General features: G+C 46.9%; 1 pseudogene; it reads left to right on the plus strand.

Moving 5' to 3' along the window:
• Positions 1 to 3,028, plus strand: part of LOC144820333 (SWI/SNF-related matrix-associated actin-dependent regulator of chromatin subfamily A member 5-like) — a 40,260-nt pseudogene extending 37,232 nt beyond the window's left edge.
• The last annotated feature ends 20,514 nt before the right edge of the window (positions 3,029 to 23,542 follow it).

Genomic DNA, 23,542 nt, shown 5'->3' on the forward strand with positions numbered 1-23,542 from the left:
ATCGCTCTCTGTGTCCAACTAGAGAGTATGTCCGGGGAAATCAGAGTGCTCAAGGCCTTGGTGTCTTCAGCCATATCTAGAATTTTAGCCAAATGCACTGCTGTGTCCAAGAGTTTATCTTGGCACGCTCTCCACGAGCGATCAATGACCTTTTTGGGATCTTGGATAAATTTCGCTAAGAAGGTGGACATCTTGGGGTCCACTTCCGTTGTAACTGCGACCATACCCTCCAGGGTAGGACGCGGGCACTCTGTGCGAAGGCAACTACGTACCTCCTGATCTAGGGGCTTACTCAGTCTGGCTGCCATGTAGGCTGCCACCTTGGGGGCTGGAACCCACTGCGACAAACGAGGATGCAAGAATTTGTCAGGATTGAGCATGTCTGCACTTAGGCCTGTAGACGCTGACTGGGAAGTTTGAGATTAGCGCCATGGACGCTCCGGCTCCCTATCCCCATCGGAGGTCTGGGGGAATTCATCTGGGTCCAATGTAGCTACATTGCCAGGAACCCCAGAGGGCCCAGCCAGACTCTCCTCAGGTTTGCTAGGAGGTACAGAGGTCTTGGCATCCAGGAATGTTTTTTTTAAGCAAGAAAAGGCATCCGTGTCTACACCCGCGTCCTCAGAACGCTTTCGTTTGGGTTCTACCTCACTAGAGGAGGGTTGGCCTGGAGGTAGGGGAGTCGTATGCCCCAATAAATCTTCCCTCTGAGTGAGGGGTTGACATTGTGCCTGTAGTAGGTCTATTTTCTTCTCCAGCGACGCAACCACCTGGTACACTGCCTTAAATATAGAGGAGTCCATGACCTGACAAAAGTGGTCATCAACTGGTAGGTACATGATCGCCTCCTCTTCCTCTTCATAGTAATCTTCATATTCCATAGTGGGTCAGTATAAGGTCACTGAACAGGTAAAATATGGGAATCAATAAAGGGCAGAACCCTTGCAGTATCAGCACACACGTGTATGTGACCCCTAACACAAATTTGGGAACAAGCACCCTCTAGATATTGAGGAGATTTGCAACACACACTGCCTGGGCCGGTCCCTTTTAACTAATTATGGCCTTACCTGCTATGCGGGTGTTCAGGCTCCAGGCAGGGGCTCTTACTGACAAATATCAGCCCAAACGCCTTAGCAATTAAACTAGTCCTCCCCCATGGTCGCGCGAGTCCCTCTAAACCGCTGTGACAGTTGGAGCGGAACTAGAAAACTCGCGGCGCTGTGGGTTGTAAAACACTCCTAAAGGTAAAACGCCTCGGCCGCAAAGGAGAGGAGAAACACTCCAGCAGTCAAACCTGCAACAAAAGTTGTAATTAGGCAGTAATTAACAACCGCTCATAAAACCGCTACACTGAAATGCAGCGTAGGCAGTACCATGGAAAAAAAAAAACAGTAAATCACTCATGTACCAAAGGAAAATAAAGACACTCTGATGTATGCTGCTAGAGCAGCGAAGAAAGAGGAAGATAGAGTGTCTGCAGGGGAAGTTATGAGGCTTCCTGGCATAGGATTGGCTGATACTGTTTGGACTTTTTTCTGTTTTCATTTTGAATGTAAAATGATGGTTCTTTGAAAGGCTGCTGGAGTACAATAATTGCAATAAAATGGAGAAAGATACAGCCTAATCTGAAGCCTCCGGTCCTGACATAGAATCTATCGGCCACATGCATCAAACGATTTTGGAGTCGCAAACGGTGCGAATCGGAAAATTTGTCCGTTTGCGATTCCAAAATCACTTTTTGGTATGCATGAAACAATTTTTCAAAAAACGCACTTTTTTGCAATTCATGCAATGCATGAATGTTTAAAAAAATGTGAATTTGCAAAAAGGAGGAGCAAATTAACACGAGGTTGACCCTCCTGTTAATTTGCGAAATCTTTCAAAAAAGCTCAAAAAAGCATTTTTGAAAGTGTCATGTTACACACACACATGTCCTTTGGACATGTGTGTGTGAAACTTGCACTTAAAAAAACATTTCAAGGGTGCAGAGGGGGGGTCCTTTGGACCCCCCTCAGCACCCTTGAAATGCATCAGCAAATTGCAATTCGCAAAAAAAAGAATTGCAAAAGGGCATTGATTCCTATGGGCCTCTAGGCCCATAGGAATCAATGTAATGCCATTCCTTAATTGCGATTCGCAATTAAGGAATCGCAAATACAGAAAATTAAGAAATCCCAAAAACTTTTAAGATTTCTTGATGCATAGGATTTTGCAATTCCTAAATTGGGATTCCTTAATTTTCACAATTTAGGAATCGCAAAATCCTACAATGATGCATGTGGCCATAAGCTCCCTTGAGAAGAAAAATGGCCAACTGACAGAGCAAACAGATTGGATTATCTATTAAAGCAGATAGTGTTTGTCTATTTTATTTCACCAACTGGTCAAAAGACCGCCCCTCCCCCACTAGAGATGAAACCTGGTAGTCCACGTACAAATAGTGATGAAGAACAAACCCTGCTACCAGTGGGAGACTAATGACATCACAGAACAAGAAGAAGATTAGATTCTTACTGAAAGTTCAAAAGCAACCAATGTATAAAGCCAATTTCAGGAGTCTCCTTCGTATTTTTAGCATGGCGAAATGAGATATTTTCAAATCAGGTTGATTTGGCTCATGTCTTTCTTTACATGAATGGAATGAATCAACTGTCTCCTTGCTAATGAAATGGCCCTGAGTAAAACAGTGTGGACAATCTCTCTTTTTGGCTACATGAAGCACTACCAAAATATTCCTGGTTCACACAAGGTTTTGGTTCCCAAGTCCACATTGCAGAACTGTATAACAGAGTTCAAGAGATGGATTCCTACACTTGGTGCTGTCTGTCTTATAAGCGGTAAAGAACAAAAGTCTGCATTTGTCTTGGATGGGCTGCTGCAGGGAGAACGGGATGTCTGTGTCATCTGAAAAGTAATTCTCATTAGGTAGAAGTCGGTCTTCAAGAAATTTAGCTTGTGATATCTAGTCATCGATGAATCTCATAGGATTAAAAAGGAAATCTTAAAATCTGGCTGGCAGACATGAATCTATGTTGATTGCCTCCTAAATGGGTCTGTTGGCTGGTTGAATTTCTGGGTGTGACCCAACCACATTTTGCCCTTGATCAATATGTAGAACATTCAATAATCTGATTGTTGAACACAGTTTCATGTTTGTACATGATGTTTGTCCTATCTATGGTTCTGTTTGACTTCAACCTATGTACTTTAGTATGGGTCTGTCTCATGCAGCAGGTTAGCGGTTCTGCTATCAGAGGACCCGATGTACACACACTGCATTCTCTGGCCAGGCGTGGCCAGAGGCTTTGAATAAATGGGAGTGAATCACTTGTGGCTCACTCTGATGTGGATATACTTTGTGTGGTGGTATCTTCAGCGATCCGGGAGTGGGTCCTACATACTTAAGACACTGGCTGGCTGCTGCCACCCAAGCACCACACAGCCAACTAGGGTGGGACGAGCCACTGCACACCCCACCTCAAAGCACTTGCAAAGGCGACATCAGCAGCACAGATCCGGACCTACGGCCTCCTAAATCCCCACATTGAGTGCTGGCCATGGGCGTAGGAACTGTGGGGGACGCGGGGGACATATCCCCCCCACATTTTGGAGTGGGGGGACACAGGGGACAAGGGTGGGGGGGACGAGGGGTCAAACAAATTTCCCCTCTACCTCCTGAGAGGGAGATTGGCAGGCCATTAGCGCGCGGAAAAAAGTGCGAAGTGCGAGAGGTGATGTGTGTCCTAATGGCCCTGCATTTGACCTGGCGCCTCTCAAATGATCTGATAGTCACAGCATAAGGTGACGTCATAGGCCACTCGCCCCCCTGCCTCTGCTCTTTTGAAGTCTCTGTGTGGCGCAGCACCCCTGAGGCTCAGGTAATTATTTAGTTCTCACCTCAGCTGCCTGTAGCCAGTGCTCTTGTTGATTTGCTGGCTGACCTGACCCCGTCGTCGGACTTCTCTGTTGCCGGCTTGAAGACAGAAGGGCTGCAGGCAGCAGCACGCTCTGACGCTCGGGTAACTTGTAAGTAGGGGCAAGAGCTGTGACACTGCATTGCCAGGGGCGCCTGGTGACATTTGAAAGTGGTGGGGGTGTGGGGTTTACAAGTTGTGACTGAGTGGAGTCTGGAGTGCAGCCTGAGCCTCGGCTCAGCAGCCTCGCCCTCACCTCTGCTGCCAGTGCTGCTTTTGAATTTTTTTTATTTATAGTGCGTGAAAGCCCTCTCCTCGTCGCATTTTGTTTAAATTGTGCCCACGTATGTTCTGTCTTAATTCCGCACTTTGAATATCTCCCGATAACAAAGGGCCCTTTCACGCCGTGTTTCTGTAATTATAGATTGGATTTGTGTAAATGTCACCGCGGACTAGTGTTTGCAGGCCTGTCTCTAAATTCGGCTATTCACGGGGATTGTGGCTCAATATTCTTGCTTAAATGTGATACTTTTCTAATTATCTCAATGAGGCTTACAAAGTAGATTTAGTTTTATGAGCGCGGACGTGAGAAATCTAACCTCATAAGGACTGGGAATTAATCAGACGGCCGCTTACAAGGCTTTCAAGGGCGAATGAAATATCTGCGAGGTAGGAAGATGGGAAAAGATTTTGGAGATTGTTGTGCGAAAATGGACATTCGTGTGTTTTTAACGCATAGTCTAGGGTTGCTAGCGCTACCTTCTGTTCTGTCATTCTTGTCACTGTCCATTTGTGGGCAGCGTCCCGCACCGTTGTTCTTGGCATGCAGTCAGTGCAGTGAGTGTATACATCGCAGCCCCAGGTCACCTCACACAGCCGCAGCTCCGCACACACCTTTGGTTCTCTGGGCACACCAGGTACAGGTCTCTTCTAGGGCCCGGCGCGGCGCAGCCCAGCCGCAGATTGGACACTTATATAATGCTCTGTGTTGACGTGCTGTAGTGTTCTTTAAGAACTCTGAGGAAGCCTTTTGGAAATTTTCAAGACTTTCTTCCTTAAACTACTGTGATACTTAAGACTGTCAATGTTTTCAGTATAACTAGATTCGTACTGACACATCTGACATTAGGTCAAAGGTTTTTTTTTAATATTCATTTAGGGGATGGTGCTAGACATTGCTCTATTACATTGTGTATTCAGATTTGTCAGTGTGTGAAATGATATGTGATCACCTTATGCCTACACTATAATTTTCATTTAAAAGGCAGGGGCGGCTGGTGACATTTGAAAGTGGTGAGGCGTAAATACTGCACTGTGATGAGCGCGCGCAGCGAGCGAGGCCCAACCACCTATGGGGGATTCGGGGTTCTCCCACGAGAACATTTTGAAAAAAGAGTGGGCAAATGGTGCATTCTTAAGCACATTTGAGAAAGAGGTATCTTGGCCAATACATCTCTGGCAGTAGCCAGACAAGTCTCTTTGCACTTGCACAGATACATCTCTCTCCCTGCATTCGCATAGGCACACTACTCACCCTGCACTCATAGACCCATTACTCACCCTTCCCTGACACATCACTAAGCCAGCATTCACCCATCCACATCACTCACTCTGGACTCACACAGGCACACTGCTCAACCTGCACTCACACGGACATCACTAACCCTGGACTCGCACAGGCACACTGCTCAACCTGCACTCTCACAGACATCACTCACCATGGACTCACACTGGCACACTGCTCACCCTGCACTCGCACAGACATCACTCACCCTGCACTCACACTGGCACACTGCTCACCCTGCACTCGCACAGACATCACTCACCCTGCACTCACACAGGCACACTGCTCACTCTGCACTCACACAGACATCACTCACCCCGCACTCACACAGGCACACTGCTCAACCTGCACTCACACAGACATCACTCACCCTGGACACACACAGGCACACTGCTCACCCTGCGCTCACACAGACATCACCGACCCTGCACTGTCACAGACATCACTCACCCTGGACTCACACAGGCACACTGCTCACCCTATACTCACACAGACATCACTCGCCCTGGACTCACACAGGCACACTGCTCACCCTGCGCTCACACAGACATCACTCGCCCTGGACTCACACAGGCACACTGCTCACCATGCACTCACACAGACATCACTCACCCTGGACTCACACAGGCACACTGCTCACCATGCACTCACACAGACATCACTCACCCTGGACTCACACAGGCACACTGCTCACCCTGCGCTCACACAGACATCACTCACCCTGGACTCACACAGGCACACTGCTCACCATGCACTCACACAGACATCACTCACCCTGGACTCACACAGGCACACTGCTCACCCTGCACTCACACAGACATCACTCACCCTGGACTCACACAGGCACACTGCTCACCCTGCACTTACACAGACATCACTCACCCAGGACTCACACAGGCACACTGCTCACCCTATACTCACACAGACATCACTCACCCTGGACTCACACAGGCACACTGCTCACCCTGCACTCACAGAGACATCACTCACCCTGGACTCACACAGGCACACTGCTCACCCTGCGCTTACACAGACATCACTCGCCCTGGACTCACACAGGCACACTGCTCACCATGCACTCACACAGACATCACTCACCCTGGACTCACACAGGCACACTGCTCACCCTATACTCACACAGACATCACTCACCCTGGACTCACACAGGCACACTGCTCACCCTGCACTCACAGAGACATCACTCACCCTGGACTCACACAGGCACACTGCTCACCCTGCGCTTACACAGACATCACTCGCCCTGGACTCACACAGGCACACTGCTCACCATGCACTCACACAGACATCACTCACCCTGGACTCACACAGGCACACTGCTCACCATGCACTCACACAGACATCACTCACCCTGGACTCACACAGGCACACTGCTCACCCTGCGCTCACACAGACATCACTCACCCTGGACTCACACAGGCACACTGCTCACCCTGCACTCACAGAGACATCACTCACCCTGGACTCACACAGGCACACTGCTCACCCTGCGCTTACACAGACATCACTCGCCCTGGACTCACACAGGCACACTGCTCACCATGCACTCACACAGACATCACTCACCCTGGACTCACACAGGCACACTGCTCACCATGCACTCACACAGACATCACTCACCCTGGACTCACACAGGCACACTGCTCACCCTGCGCTCACACAGACATCACTCACCCTGGACTCACACAGGCACACTGCTCACCATGCACTCACACAGACATCACTCTCCCTGGACTCACACAGGCACACTGATCACCCTGCGCTCACACAGACATCACTCACCCAGGACTCACACAGGCACACTACTCAACCTGCACTCACACAGACATCACTCTCCCAGGGCTCACACAGGCACACTGCTCACCCTATACTCACACAGACATCACTCACCCTGGACTCACACAGGCACACTGCTCACCCTGCACTCACACAGACATCACTCACCCTGGACTCACACAGGCACACTGCTCACCCTGCACTCACACAGACATCACTCACCCTGGACTCACACAGGCACACTGCTCACCCTGCACTCACACAGACATCACTCACCCTGGACTCACACAGGCACACTGCTCACCCTGCGCTTACACATACATCACCAACCCTGCACTGTCACAGACATCACTCACCCTGGACTCACACAGGCACACTGCTCACCCTATACTCACACAGACATCACTCACCCAGGACTCACACAGGCACACTGCTCACCCTATACTCACACAGACATCACTCACCCTGGACTCACACAGGCACACTGCTCACCCTGCACTCACAGAGACATCACTCACCCTGGACTCACACAGGCACACTGCTCACCCTGCGCTTACACAGACATCACTCACCCAGGACCCACACAGGCACACTGCTCACCCTGCGCTCATACAGACATCACCAACCCTGCACTGTCACAGACATCACTCACACAGGCACACTGCTGACCCTGCGCTCACACAGACATCACTCACCCAGGACTCACACAGGCACACTGCTCACCCTGCGCTCAGACAGACATCACCGACCCTGCACTGTCACAGACATCACTCACACAGGCACACTGCTGACCCTGCGCTCACACAGACATCACTCACCAAGGACTCACACAGGCACACTGCTCACCCTATACTCACACAGACATCACTCACCCTGGACACACACAGGCACACTGCTCACCCTGCACTCACACAGACATCACTCACCCTGGACTCACACAGGCACACTGCTCACCCTGCGCTCACACAGACATCACCGACCCTGCACTGTCACAGACATCACTCACACAGGCACACTGCTGACCCTGCGCTCACACAGACATCACTCACCAATGACTCACACAGGCACACTGCTCACCATGCACTCACACAGACATCACTCTCCCTGGACTCACACAGGCACACTGATCACCCTGCGCTCACACAGACATCACTCACCCAGGACTCACACAGGCACACTACTCAACCTGCACTCACACAGACATCACTCTCCCAGGGCTCACACAGGCACACTGCTCACCCTATACTCACACAGACATCACTCACCCTGGACTCACACAGGCACACTGCTCACCCTGCACTCACACAGACATCACTCACCCTGGACTCACACAGGCACACTGCTCACCCTGCACTCACACAGACATCACTCACCCTGGACTCACACAGGCACACTGCTCACCCTGCACTCACACAGACATCACTCACCCTGGACTCACACAGGCACACTGCTCACCCTGCGCTTACACATACATCACCAACCCTGCACTGTCACAGACATCACTCACCCTGGACTCACACAGGCATACTGCTCACCCTATACTCACACAGACATCACTCACCCAGGACTCACACAGGCACACTGCTCACCCTATACTCACACAGACATCACTCACCCTGGACTCACACAGGCACACTGCTCACCCTGCACTCACAGAGACATCACTCACCCTGGACTCACACAGGCACACTGCTCACCCTGCGCTTACACAGACATCACTCACCCAGGACCCACACAGGCACACTGCTCACCCTGCGCTCATACAGACATCACCAACCCTGCACTGTCACAGACATCACTCACACAGGCACACTGCTGACCCTGCGCTCACACAGACATCACTCACCCAGGACTCACACAGGCACACTGCTCACCCTGCGCTCAGACAGACATCACCGACCCTGCACTGTCACAGACATCACTCACACAGGCACACTGCTGACCCTGCGCTCACACAGACATCACTCACCAAGGACTCACACAGGCACACTGCTCACCCTATACTCACACAGACATCACTCACCCTGGACACACACAGGCACACTGCTCACCCTGCACTCACACAGACATCACTCACCCTGGACTCACACAGGCACACTGCTCACCCTGCGCTCACACAGACATCACCGACCCTGCACTGTCACAGACATCACTCACACAGGCACACTGCTGACCCTGCGCTCACACAGACATCACTCACCAATGACTCACACAGGCACACTGCTCACCCTATACTCACACAGACATCACTCACCCTGGACACACACAGGCACACTGCTCACCCTGCACTCACACAGACATCACTCACCCTGGACTCACACAGGCACACTGCTCACCCTGCACTCACACAGACATCACTCACCCTGTACTCACACAGGCACACTGCTCACCCTGCGCTTACACATACATCACTCACCCAGGACCCACACAGGCACACTGCTCACCCTGTGCTTACACAGACATCACCGACCCTGCACTGTCACAGACATCACTCACACAGGCACACTGCTCACCCTGCACTCACACAGACATCACTCACCCTGGACTCACACAGGCACACTGCTCACCCTGCACTCACACAGACATCACTCACCCTGGACTCACACAGGCACACTGCTCACCCTGCGCTCACACAGACATCACTCACCCTGGACTCACACAGGCACACTGCTCACCCTGTACTCACACAGACATCACTCACCCTGGACTCACACAGGCACACTGCTCACCCTGCGCTTACACAGACATCACCGACCCTGCACTGTCACAGACATCACTCACACAGGCACACTGCTGACCCTGCGCTCACACAGACATCACTCACCAAGGACTCACACAGGCACACTGCTCACCCTATACTCACACAGACATCACTCACCCTGGACTCACACAGGCACACTGCTCACCCTGCACTCACACAGACATCACTCACCCTGGACTCACACAGGCATACTACTCAACCTGCACTCACACAGACATCACTCACCCTGGACTCACACAGGCACACTGCTCGCCCTGCGCTCACACAGACATCACCGACCCTGCACTGTCACAGACATCACTCACACAGGCACACTGCTGACCCTGCGCTCACGCAGACATCACTCACCAAGGACTCACACAGGCACACTGCTCACCCTATACTCACACAGACATCACTCACCCTGGACACACACAGGCACACTGCTCACCCTGCACTCACACAGACATCACTCACCCTTCAATGCACTGCACTCAATAGGTTTCATGTCTTTCAGCCTGTCTAGGCCCGACATTGCCTGGTGACAGACTCCAGTACATAACACCACGTCAGCTGGGGCCTCTGAGCAGCTGGGGGTGCTCAGCACAGACCCAAGAATGCAAGCAGCCCCCCACAGACACTGGTGTTATTGTAGGCTGTTCGTCACTGCAACACCCTACACTGTGACTACTTGCCTGCCTTTCTCAATATTTCTCTTCATAACTATGCGATTGTATACGTTTAACGCGCACACGGTCTCGCACAATGGGCGATTTGTATAGGGTCACTGGAAAGTCCACAAGGTTGTCCCTGTCCCCCCCAGAAATTTAGTGTCTCCTACGCCCATGAGTGCTGCGGCAACCCAGTGACGACTACAACCGTCGTGAAGCCGGGAAGACCACACATGCAGCCAGCACCCTCTCCCTCCCAAGCCGACAGCAGTCGAGCACGGCAGCCGGGCTAACTACCTGGCCAGTACACGGTAGTGCAAGAGATATACCGACAAGAACACTGCGGTGGGTGGCGAACGAGTCCTAGCCCCGCCCACTGTGCACAGAAACACATGCATAGGATCTGGCATATCCTGTTGAAAACCAGTCGAATGACATACAAGCCTGCCCTCAACCCGGTGATCTGCCCACTCGTAGCCAGCTGCCAGCCCCATCGGTATAATCTTCGACCTAACTTTCAGCACAGCCAGTGGCTCAAGGAATTTGTATGCCAAGTAAAGGAACTCAGATTTTCAAGACCAAGTTGGGGATGGATGTAGCAGGTTAGCGGTTCTGCTATCAGAGGACCTAGATGTGCATACACCCCAGGCATGGCCAGAGGCTTTAAATAAATGGGAGTGAACCGCTCGTGGCTCACTGTGATTTGCATTTACTGAATGTGGTGGTATCTTTAGGGATTCTGGATTAGGGCCTACACACGTGGGACACTGGCTGGGTACCGTCACTCCAGCAGCACATCTATAACATTAATTTTATCTTTCTGACTGATAATGTTCTGTATTAATGCTTTTGATTTTAGCATTTCTTCCAAATGCACTAGTGGTCAACCCTGTAACTGTTTAATGTGTATTAAATGCTAAGGTTGGTTGCCTCACTTGTTCAGAAGTAGGGAATCTGAAAAAGTGGTGTCACTATTCGATGGCATGGCATAAATCGTGAGTCACTAACAGCGACACAGCTACCATGAATTTATGAAGGGGCTGAGGATACAGACATAGTGCTTTGATGTTATAGTTGATTTTGTCAGGAGGTTGCTGACAGGGCAGAAACGGCCTTGAGGGAAAACTACCTTGGATGGTTCGTCCAGGCCTTCACTTGAGAGAACAGAAATGTACAAGCATTGTCAACTTTTGCGTTGTTTTTCCCCAGTTAGGTAAATGGTCGGAAGACCCTTCTCTGCATTTTGCATCAATGCACTTCACATTAAGTTGTTTTCTGCAACTTTTATAAGGAGGCAAGATTACTTAGTCTTAGGCCATTACTTTAAAAAAAATCTGGTTTTAAGGCATTTCTGTCCCGCTCCGCTATTTTTGAACAATTGCAAACGTTTTTAAAACAATCGTTAAAGATGAGTGGGTCGTTAACTTTAGACTACATTGGATTTATCTTTCTTTGTATCTGTAGGTATATTTCTTTGATGTAGTTTAGGAACGCATTGTACACGATGTTATATGCATAAATAGCATTTAAATCATGCTTTGCTCTCTTTATGGTTGTAGAACCAAATAAAATGTGACTGATTGATTGGATGCATTCATTAGCTCAGGCCTTAGGGCTCACCAACTATGGTAAAACAGGTCTGCTGATAATACTGTAATCCACTTGAAGCTAGAGGTCAGATCAAGGAACAGACCAGATACCACAAAATGTACAGATATTTGTTCAAAGAATATGGAGAGCTTCTCATCAGAAAGGAGTGAAAACTAGACATCATAATTTAGAATACTAGTGAATTTTGTAATGCTCGTACAAGCACCCTCTTTTTTTCTCCAAACTGGGACTGGACATGGCAATGAACATGGGGATGAACATGTGAAAGTGACGCCTGTGTGGGCCAATATTATATTTAATGTGATGCAGTCAATGTTTATGGAGTATGTACATTATGAAATAAACACATGTTGATCAACTGAGTAAAAATAAAAAATCTCAGCAACAAGAGCTGAGAGGTATGTATTTCAGGGTTAAAAGGGATAGTCTAGAATCTAATCTACAAACATATTTACACCTGTAGTTGTCCCATACAGGTATATTAATGTCCATTTCTGCTTCTAAATGCGAAATCCTTGTGATGAGTTCCATGTAACACGTGAAAATTTTACCTTACCTGGCATGTCTTGATGCTTCTGTTAGAATATGAAAGAGGTCCCAAAGGGGTGCCGCAGGCTAGTCTTCCACCATGGAGCAATTTTTTTATGTACAACAACATGTTGGCATACACATGCTTCCAGAGTGGGAATGGGATAACACACATTGTATGGTGCAGTAGGACAAATGTTTACATTGAGCATCCTGTGGAGAAAAACCTAGGTCAACACAAGTGATGTAAAGGCACTGCTTTACCATCTTCCTGACATAGAGGTGTATTTTTCAGTTGTATACATAGCATTCCACGAGTCGAGTAAAAATATCTATAATAAAAAAAACATTCATGAACAATAATCCAAAATAGAAGAAAAAAATGATTTTTTTCTACTAGCATAGGATCCTTAAAAATAACAAATAGTGTAATTATCATAGGCATGTTTATGTTTGGAATTGATGTCTTAAATAATGTTTATTTACTGTATATGTTGATAATATTTTTCTTGACATTTAATTTTCAAATTACGTTTTTTGCTTTGTTCCTTGGTCTTATGGATTTGAAAACTATTTGTATATGTCTGTAGGCAGTGATACTTGGGTATCATGTCCCTTGCCAGTGCACATATTTAGCAATCACAGCTGGAGTGAAAATCTGGGTATCATGATCAGAATGCATGCAAGAGCATTTGATGATGTTCGACTCCTACTCCTCCACCAACATATACATCTCAAACTAGCAGGTAACTGAGAGACACATGATTTAACAGGCGCATAGAGCATTATGAAGCATAATAAGCAGTTCAGAAGCAACCAAATACCTGATTTACAGCACACCAGATGCCAAAAATCAACATTGTATTCTAAATAAAAGTTATTTAAGTATGTTTCGTGTTAGATATTAGTATAACAGCATTTTGAGTGACATCTTAAATATATCTCACAATTTCTGCACAAGTGACATCTCTTTAACAAACTCTCACCTGGGTTCCATTTAAGATTTAAATGACCATTCTGAACATGTCAAAAAACAGCAAATGGAATCAATACCTTTAAAAGGCTTGATTTAAAGTCAGATATAACACCATTTAGCAAACAGATCAAAAGTTCAGTAAACAAAAATAAAACACACTTCTCTGGTCAGTTGGAAGCTGTAAGTTGCTGTGAAATAGTTAGATCTGGATGATACACCTGGTGATTCTTTCTGAACCTGCACATTTCTTCCTGCTGGGATAACTCCTTTGAAAGGCACGGGCTGTTTTGCTGTCTTTTTTGCTCTCCCGTTCTGCTGTTGTGTGGGACCCTGCTGCTTTAATGCCCTGGTGGGACTTGGAGTCCCAGGGTGCATCGCATTGCCCTAATCATCTACGCGCGAGGACAGCGCCCAGGTGAAGCCCAGGCCAAGGGCGGGCCCGCCCGCGCCCATCAGAAACAGGAAGAGGGCATGGCAGGGCCGCCCCCCTAGGCACTTGCACTCGACATGATATGAGGAGCTGAAGCAAACTGAGTCTATTCCTCCCAGCAGTAAGGTTTGCTTGGCTGTTTTATTTCACCTGAAATTGTTGAAGATTTACCTAGGACTTTTGTCATTTACTTTGATATACAGACATTGGGAGACCAATCGGGGGTTTGTGGTGGTCTTCTGCAGCCGATCTGTTGCTATTTCTTTCAACTTGGCTCTGTCTTTATCCCAGGGCATGGGTAAGAGGAAACATCCAAGCGGGGCTGCTAAATCACAGAGTTCTGCAAACCCTCCCTCTTCCATTCTAAATTATATCACAGATGCAATGGGGGTTTGGAGAAACAAATTATGAGTGTGGAGGTGTCCTTAACATCCTGCACTAATAACATATTGAGCTTAACCCCTACTGGCATAGCTACAAATATCAGCGATCATCCCGCTACTAGCCCTAGTACTGACTGCGCTGTTAGTTTGCAGGCGGCTTGGTAGATAGAAAGCGCCCTGAAAAATCATCTAGTATTGTCCTTTCAGACATTCAACTAGCTAACCAACCCCCTAGCAAACGATTTAAAACCCCATCTACTGCCCCGTAAGTCTCGCTATCTGTACTTAGCGAAGATGGAAGAGCAGGTAGAGCAGGTGGGAGTAATCAACGTTCTAAGAATACCCAAAAGCAACCCTCTACCAAAAAATCAAAGAAACCAGGGGTAGAACATCAGCATGCAGATTATGTACCCTGTTTGCCCTGGTTCAATCCTTATCCGAATCAGAAAGGGTTGCTTTTAGTTTACTGACTGATCAACTAAAAGGGATAATGAAGAACATCCTCTCCCAATTAGACTTGCGGGTAAATATTCAGTCAATGCCGGCAAACCACCAGCACCCTCAGCAGAGCACAGATAACAGTGTCTGTGCGCAATCCTCTTCTTGTACTAATTTCACCCCTAACACCCAAGGTACAAATCAATCCTATCGTACTGTGGGTGGTAAGCCAGGAGACATGATTAATGCTGACTTAAACACCAACCTTTCACAGGGTTGTCCCCTTCTCCCTCCTAAACCCTCATCTTCTCGACTTGGGCCTAGCGATGACCCCTCCATTCCATATAAGCCCCACACATTCCTACTCGTACAGACCTATCTACCGCTGACTCCAGGTGCACTTTCCCGGTAACAAAAAGGATTGTTTAGTGCTACCACCCGCAACAACACCCTATGTAGTAATATAAGCAAATGTCCTGGCACTCACTAACCATGTACTTAAGTCATGGGAATCCCTTAGGAATAAACCCCTAAACTGGTTGAACGCAAGAGTAGGGCAGGGGGGGCTTACCCGTCTCACTCGGGGTACCAAGTGCAAAAAGAGCAGTTGATGGACAGAATGCATTACAATATCATACATTCAACCCAGTACAGAGATCGGGGTCTTAATCCATACTTTTTTTGCTAACCATGCCATTCCAATTTAGACCCAGCCATGTGCAAATCAGTCTTGACCCTGCGCCCACTGGGAACAGTCCAGGTCAAACTGTCAGGCCAGGTCCTCCCTGGACTGCAAACAAGCATCCTAGGACCAGTGTCAGGCTTTCATCCCTCATCAGCCAGGATAGCTTGACTCCAGTGTCATGGAGAGCATGGGACCCAAGTCTGGGCATACCTGTCCCACTCGGGAGTGACAAGTGCAAAAAGAACAGTTGATGGACGGAATGCATAAAAATGTCATACATTCATTCCTGTACAAAGATCTGGGCCTAAATCCATCATTTATTTGCTCATCATGCCACTCCAGTTTCGACCCAGCCATATGGAAATCAGTCTTGACCCTGTGCCCACTGGGAACAGTCCAGCCCGAACTGCCAAGCCAGGTCAAAACTGGGGTGGTGTAGTGGGCAAAGACCAATGGATTTAACCCCGGTATTTTGAATGGGGGAGAATGTTTGCATTGTCAGCATTCCGTTTATCATTTGTTTGCTATGACACTTTTTTCCCTAAATGGGATTGGTATGCCCAGACGTGGGTCTGTTGCTCACTGTGCCATTGGTTTCAAGCTAGCCTAGCTGAAGAAGGGTGACATACCCTGAAACCGGTCCCAGGATGCTTGTTTCCGATCCAGAGAGAACCTGGCCTGGCAGTTCAGTCGCGACTGTTCCCATGAGGCACAGGGTCAAGACTGATTTGCATATGGGTGGGTCCAAACTGGGGTCGCATAGTGGGAAAAAGAATGATGCATTTAACCCAGATTTTTTGACTGGGGGAGAAAGTTTGCATTGCCAGCATTCTGTCCATCATTTGTTTGCTGTAAGTCTCCTCGAATAAATTTGTCCTCCATAAAAAAGACAAACCTAATTGAAGCCTTAAGTTTCCTGACTTCAAAACTTATCACTCTGCTTTTTCCTTAAAACAGGATACCCGATGGCTCTCTTCTGATCTTCTGAGCTTCTTTTATACCCTCCATTGTGGCTAACTATAGAGACATTTTTCATCACCCCCTTTGATTTTCAGGAAATCCTTACTTTTACTAATAATACTTCTTCATTGCGTTCTCCCATTATATCTCATACTCATAAGATTTTAGTTCCTCTTTTACCTTCTTCATATCCTTCTGTCATTTCTCTTCCTCAGCAACCCATTTGGCAAATATAAATCATTACGAATTAAGAACCATACCATAAATTGGAGATCTAAGGGTTTACTTTGGATCTCAACTCTTGTCTGATAATTAACCCTTACCATTAACTGAACTCCAAATAAAGTTTTTATTGCCTGCTGCCTTCAGATCACAGTGGTACCTTCTACTTCCCTCCCTCAATCAATCAAGTTCTTCTTGCACTACCAAATACTTCCAATCCCCCTAGAAAAAGCGCTACACTTTTCCCTATCTTAGATACTTCCCCCTCCGCTTCTTTTATATATAAGAATTTACTAATACCCTCTTATAAACTCAAGTCGAAGACTGAATTGGCCTGGGAAAAAGACTTAATAAAATGCTGGCCAACTTCTACTTGGGATAAATTATGGCTTAAGCTTCATAAGACCTCACGGGCTGAAAATACCACACAGACATTTATTTTGTTCATCAGCGCCTGTTACTTTCTCCCACAACACTCGCATTTTTCTCACCAAATACATCTACTTGTTGGTCCTGTTCCGCTGTTGATTTAAACCATATGGTATTTGAATGCCATAATATCCACCAGTTTTGGCAGTTAGTTTGGTCCCAATTTAAAATGATTTTTAAAGTTAATGCACCCTTTCTTTACTCAATATTTTCTTAGGCTCCTTGTCACCTCATCGGCCTCAATTACCATTGAATTTTAAGCTATTAGATTTACTGTTAGCTGTTGCTTTTCACTTAATAACCTCAAATTGGAAGCAAGCAAATAAAGTTACGTTTAGATCTTGGTGGAAGACTGGATGTTTTCATCATAGACTAGACACCAATTATATTTCCCCCATTTCCTTAGCGATTAAAAGAGATCTTTTATGGCTTCCACTCACTACATATTTACCTTTGTCTGCTTCTTCTACTGTTAAAGTTATTAATGTATCAGATGATGTACAGAAGCCACCGAAATTTCACCTTATCCTTTCTCTAGCATATTGGAAGTTGATTTATGCTTTATTACATATACTATATTATTTATTTTAATATTATTATGTTTACAGAGTTTATTCTCTTATCTCTTTTACTCCTAGGTTTTCAAAGTAATGATACATTATTCCCTCCCCTCCTTACCTCTCTTTCCCTACTTCCTCCCACTTTTATAGTCCTTTATTGAATTTACTATCTTCTGTGCACAGCATGTTAGCCATAACAGTTACATATCTTTGTTTTTCTTTTTTTTTTATTGAAAGTTCATGACAATATAATGTAATCCATACACAACTGTAGATACAGGAAGATAAATATACATATAGAAAGATAAATATACATAATAGGGATAAAAGCTCAGCTGATATAGTGTAGGACAATAAATACAAGAAATACGATAGGTTGATAGTAGTGCCTACATTAGGTATTAGAAAAACTATAAACCCCCGCTTTCTAGCCGCCTCCATGATGCGAGAGGCGCCCAGATCCTTAGCCCCATTTCCCTAGATTTCATTCCCTTTAGGGCGTACAATTCGGACTCGATGTTATGGATCCCGAGCATCCTGCACATCCACATTTGGAAGGTTGGGGCCTCAACATCCTTCCATGCAGCAGCAATTAATATTCTAAAAACAGCTGTCGATATAAAAACGAGTGCCTCAGACTCTGTACTTAAACCCATTTTAGCATCACACCCAATTATTAAAAGTGTAGGGGATAGGTCTATTTTGACAGCTAGCAGCCCCTCTAAGAATTTTTCGATTTCCTTTTTAATAGGCCCTAATTTCCCACAGCTACAAAACATGTGCACAGCATCAGCAGGCCCATTTCCACATCTAGGGCAGTTGCTATCCGCCCTCTTTCCCCAATCATGACAGGACTACTCCAAACCTAGGAAGAATGATTATAGAGCCGCTATCAGGCTCTATAAACAGGAGATAAAATCAGCACAAGCTTCCTTTTATTGCAGCAAAATCGACGAAGCCGCCAATGCTCCAAGCGAAATTTTCAAAATTGTTAAAACACTTATTACACCCCCTAGTGAACTTCCCTCTGCAGACGGTGCCCAAAACCGCTGCAATGAACTAGCTGTTTTTTTCTCTGAAAAAATTCAGACTATATACTCCTCCTTTGGGGATGCTGACAGTGACTTAGACCTTCCTATTCCTACCACCACTGAAGGCCCCGTCCAGTGTATGCTTGACGCAATCCCCCCATTAGACACTCTGGCACTGGACACACTCATTTCTAAAGTCACCACAGGTTCCCCTAATGACCCAGCTCCCCCCCAGACCCTTGTTAAGGCAATGGACATAATTCGCCCGGTCATATTGGACGTTCTCAACACTTCCATCTCCTCAAGAACAGTACCTCCCTCCTGGAAGTGCGCGATGGTGAGGGCCCTGTTGAAGAAGCCCAATCTTGACCAATCCAACCTGGCGAATTATCGTCCTATTTCCTTGCTCCCCTGGCTGAGTAAACTACTCGAGAGGCACGTGAACAACATCTTGATGAATTTTTTGGAGTCAAATGATCTCTTACGTGCCTCTCAGACCGGGTTTCGGCCCCTACATGGGACCGAAACAGCCCTCCTGGCGGTAACTGAGGAAGCCAGAGCAGTGTTAGACCAGGGTGGCAAAGTTGCAATCATCTTGTTAGACCTCAGCGCCGCGTTCGACACGGTGAACCATGTCACGCTATTACAACGTTTGGCAGACATGGGCGTGTCGGGCCCGGCGCTGGATTGGTTGACATCCTTCCTGGCTGACCGCTTCTTTCAGGTCTTTAAGGGCGGGGCAGTGTCACCCAAACATCCTCTTAGGTGTGGGGTCCCTCAGGGCTCATCCCTGAGCCCCACCCTGTTCAATGCTTACATGGAACCTCTAGACAGGATTGTCCAGCCCTTCGGTGTGCGTATTGTCACCTACGCGGACGATACCCAACTGGTGGTCTCTTTGGACCACTCAGAGGTATCGTCCAACACCCTAGGTCCCTGTCTAGAGGCTGTGGCCAGATGGATGCAATCTTCCCGTTTAAAACTTAACGGGGAGAAGACAGATGTCATCTTATTGGGTAACCCCTCCCCCTCTGTCTTTTCATCCATCTGGCCACCATGTTTGGGCCCGCCTCCTGCTCCCAAGCCTCAAATAAAAAGCTTGGGGTCTGGCTTGATACCGCATTGAACTTCTCAGCCCAAGCTACAAAGACCGCAGCCACCTGTTTTGGCTTGATGAGGATGCTACGGAAGGTGCTCCCTCTGCTTCCATTCCAGGCAAGGAGGATTCTAGTCCAGGCCCTTATACTATCTCGCCTGGACTATGGCAATGTCCTCTATATGGGAGCCCCTTCCTATGTCATTCAGAAACTCCAAGTCACCCAAAACAGTGCGGCTCGTTTGCTTTACAATCTCCCTCGCTGGCAGTCAGCAAGGACCGCTCTTGGGGAACTCCATTGGCTCCCCATAGCGGCAAGAGTACAATTTAAAGCTATGTGTACTCTACATAAAGCCTTCCACCACCTTGGTCCTGCAATTCTGCAGCCCCTGATCACCCCCTATGTCCCCTCACGTTCCCTTCGTTCCAGTACCCTCCAGCTGGCCTCCTCTATTAAAGTAAGGAAAGCCCGATGGGGAGGTCGCTCCTTTTCATACACCGCGGCTAAGTTCTGGAACACCCTCCCCTTATCCCTTCGAGGAACCACCGATCATCTCTCTTTCAGGAAAGCCCTGAAAACTCACCTGTTTGCCAAATCCCGCTAATCTGCCCGAGCCTGCGCTAAGTTAGCTTTAGTCATAAGCGCTACGAGGCCTCCGGGTAGATAGCGCTATACAAGTGCAAATTCAATTCAATTCAATTCAATCATACAGTTTCGCCGGTGTATAGTATAAATTGAAGAGAGTCTTAAAGTGCTGTGCTCTTAGATTTGAGGAACGTAGGAACCTTTTATCCATTAGGATAGCTCTATCCAGGTCTATGTCAGGATCTCTCAGTTTATCAACCCAGGCAGCCTCTGTCTTGAGCATGTCATCGGGTAGCGTTTCCAAGAATAGCCCGTACATTGTCCTGATTCTGCAACCACCTCCCTTCATATAATCTAGTAGTGTACAGTCTTTTGATATGTTTATGCTCGGTCTTTTTGATTTTATTGTGTTGAACAACTGCATATATTTGAACTCTTGACAGCCTTGAAGTGAGAAGCGTGACTTCAGAAGTTCGAGGGGCCTCCAAACATCCTTTGTCATCACTTGACCTAATGTAGTAATTCCCTGTCTTTCCCAATGTCTCCAAGGGCCATCCCTGCTTAGGTGGGGGAATAGTCCTGATTTCCAAAGTAGGGTATGTTTATTATACTTTGGAATGCTCTGGTTTTTCTGTACAGAGGACCATAACCCCCAGATGTCTTCCAGTATTTTATAGGCTGATGCCTTATAAAAGCGTTTATCATATTTTCTCAGCAATACCCCGTGTGATTCACTCCCTAGAGCCAGCTGATAAATAGATGGGATATCTCCCTGACTGTGCGGCCTATCCTCAGGGAAAAAGAGTATAGCCATTCCTGTAAGCCGGCACGACCAATTGTAAAACTTAAGATTGGGTATTCCTAACCCACCCTTTCCCTGGGGAAGAGACATGTGTTTGAATGATCTCCTCACCTTGCCGTATTGCCAGACAAAGTTCATGAAAATTGCCTCCATTTCCTTGATCAATGTGTCATCGACTTTAAAGGGGATAGACCTAAATTTATACAGGATCTTCGGGAACATTGTCATTTTAATGACATTGACCCTACCTATGATTGACAAATGAAGAGTATTGATTCTTTTTAGGTCCTGTTTCATCTTTTCCAGTAGTGGCAAAAAATTGTCTTTGATGATGTCCCTTGGCTGGGCATTGATTGTTATTCCTAAGTATACTACTGAGTCTAAGTATCTATCATCAAGTTTGACTATATTTCTTGAACATAATACCTGTATTTTTGCCACATTAAGTCGATAACCTGATAGCCTCCCAAAGTCAGATGTGATACTAATTATTCCCCTCATGGCACTGTCGGGATCAGTGGTGGTTATGGCTAAGTCATCCGCATATGCAAGGATTTTGGTGTGAAATCCATTAATGACGACTGGCTTTATATTATTGTTATTCTTTATGAGAGTAATTAGGGGGTCTATGTATAATGCGAAACGGATGGGTGAGCACGGACACCCTTGTCTCGTGCCTCTCGTAATATGGATCTGCCCAGAGCTCTCGCCCATCAGCTGGATGCTAGCGGTTGGATTAAGGTACATAGCCTGCATTGCCTGCAGGAATCTAGGACCAAAACCTCTATCTGCCATCACTCTCCACAGAAAACTCCACCTAACACGGTCGAATGCTTTTTCCGCGTCGAGGAGGATCATTGCGACCCCCCCCCACCAGCAGCATGGATATCGAATAGGGTATGGCTCTTCTAATATGGTCAGTAGTATCCCTACCAGGGACAAAACCATGCTGCCAAGGAGAGACGAGAGTCGCAATAATCCTCCCCAACCGTGTAGCCATGATTTTTGCATATAATTTGTTATCGCTATTTATTAACGATATGGGCCTGTAAGAGCCGGGACTTTCCTTGGGTTTCCCTTTTTTGTGGAATACCACTATATTGGTTTTGGTCCAAGATTCTGGTATAACTCCAGTATTTATAACCCCATTAAATAAATCTAAAAGAAGGGGTGCCGTTTCTTCCTTCAGGTGTTTATAAACCTCCAGGGGTATGGCATCGGGACCTGCTGCCTTACCTGCTGCTAAATTTTGTAGTGCCCCAGAAAGCTCATCCATAGTAATATACTGCTCCAAAGTCTGTATCCGGCCAGTTAATACCCGGATCATCTATATCCATCTCTTCCTTATATAGATCCTGATAAAACCTCCTAAAAACTTCAAGAATTTCAGTTGGTTTATTATAGATCTGATCCCCTTCTTTAATTTCAGTGATAATATTTTTTGATGTAGCCTGTCTTATCCGTAGCGCTAAAGCCCTACCTGCATTCTCCCCTGTTTCATACATTCCGGCTCTACGGGTTTGATATTCTGCTGCAGCGTTCTTTGCCAATTGCCGTTGGATGTCTGCCTTCATGCTATTCAGGCATTCTAAACTCTGAGTGCCCTGACTCCCATGGCATACGTCTCTCCTATGTTGTTCCTCGGCCTCCGCCAATTTTACCAATAGGCGTTCTCTGTCTTCCTTAACTCCTTTCCACCTCCGACCCGAGTAGCTAATTGTCTCTCCCCTCAGGCCAGCTTTGAAACTATCCCAAACCATGACCCGGGACGCACTATATCTATTCGCATCAAAGAAAGACTGGGACAAGTTCTTTATATGTGCTATGTAATTACTATCCACTAAAAGCTTTCTGTCGAAAGACCAGGGTCTGATTTTCCCCCTTTGTTTATTGACAGTCATTGTGAGAACAAGGGGATTGTGATCCGATATTAACCTGGGGAGCATTGCAATTTCTACGTTAGGGAGACAAGTTGCTGATATCAAGAAATAGTCCAGTTTTGTATGCTTGTTAAATGGGTGTGAGAAGTATGTGAACCCAGGTTCGTCTTTCTTTAGGCTTCCCCACACATCCCTCAGCCCATGAGATTGAATTATAGAGGATACAGCTCTGAATACCC

This window comes from Lissotriton helveticus, chromosome 2_1 (assembly GCF_964261635.1).
Source record: "Lissotriton helveticus chromosome 2_1, aLisHel1.1, whole genome shotgun sequence".
Taxonomy (NCBI): domain Eukaryota; kingdom Metazoa; phylum Chordata; class Amphibia; order Caudata; family Salamandridae; genus Lissotriton; species Lissotriton helveticus.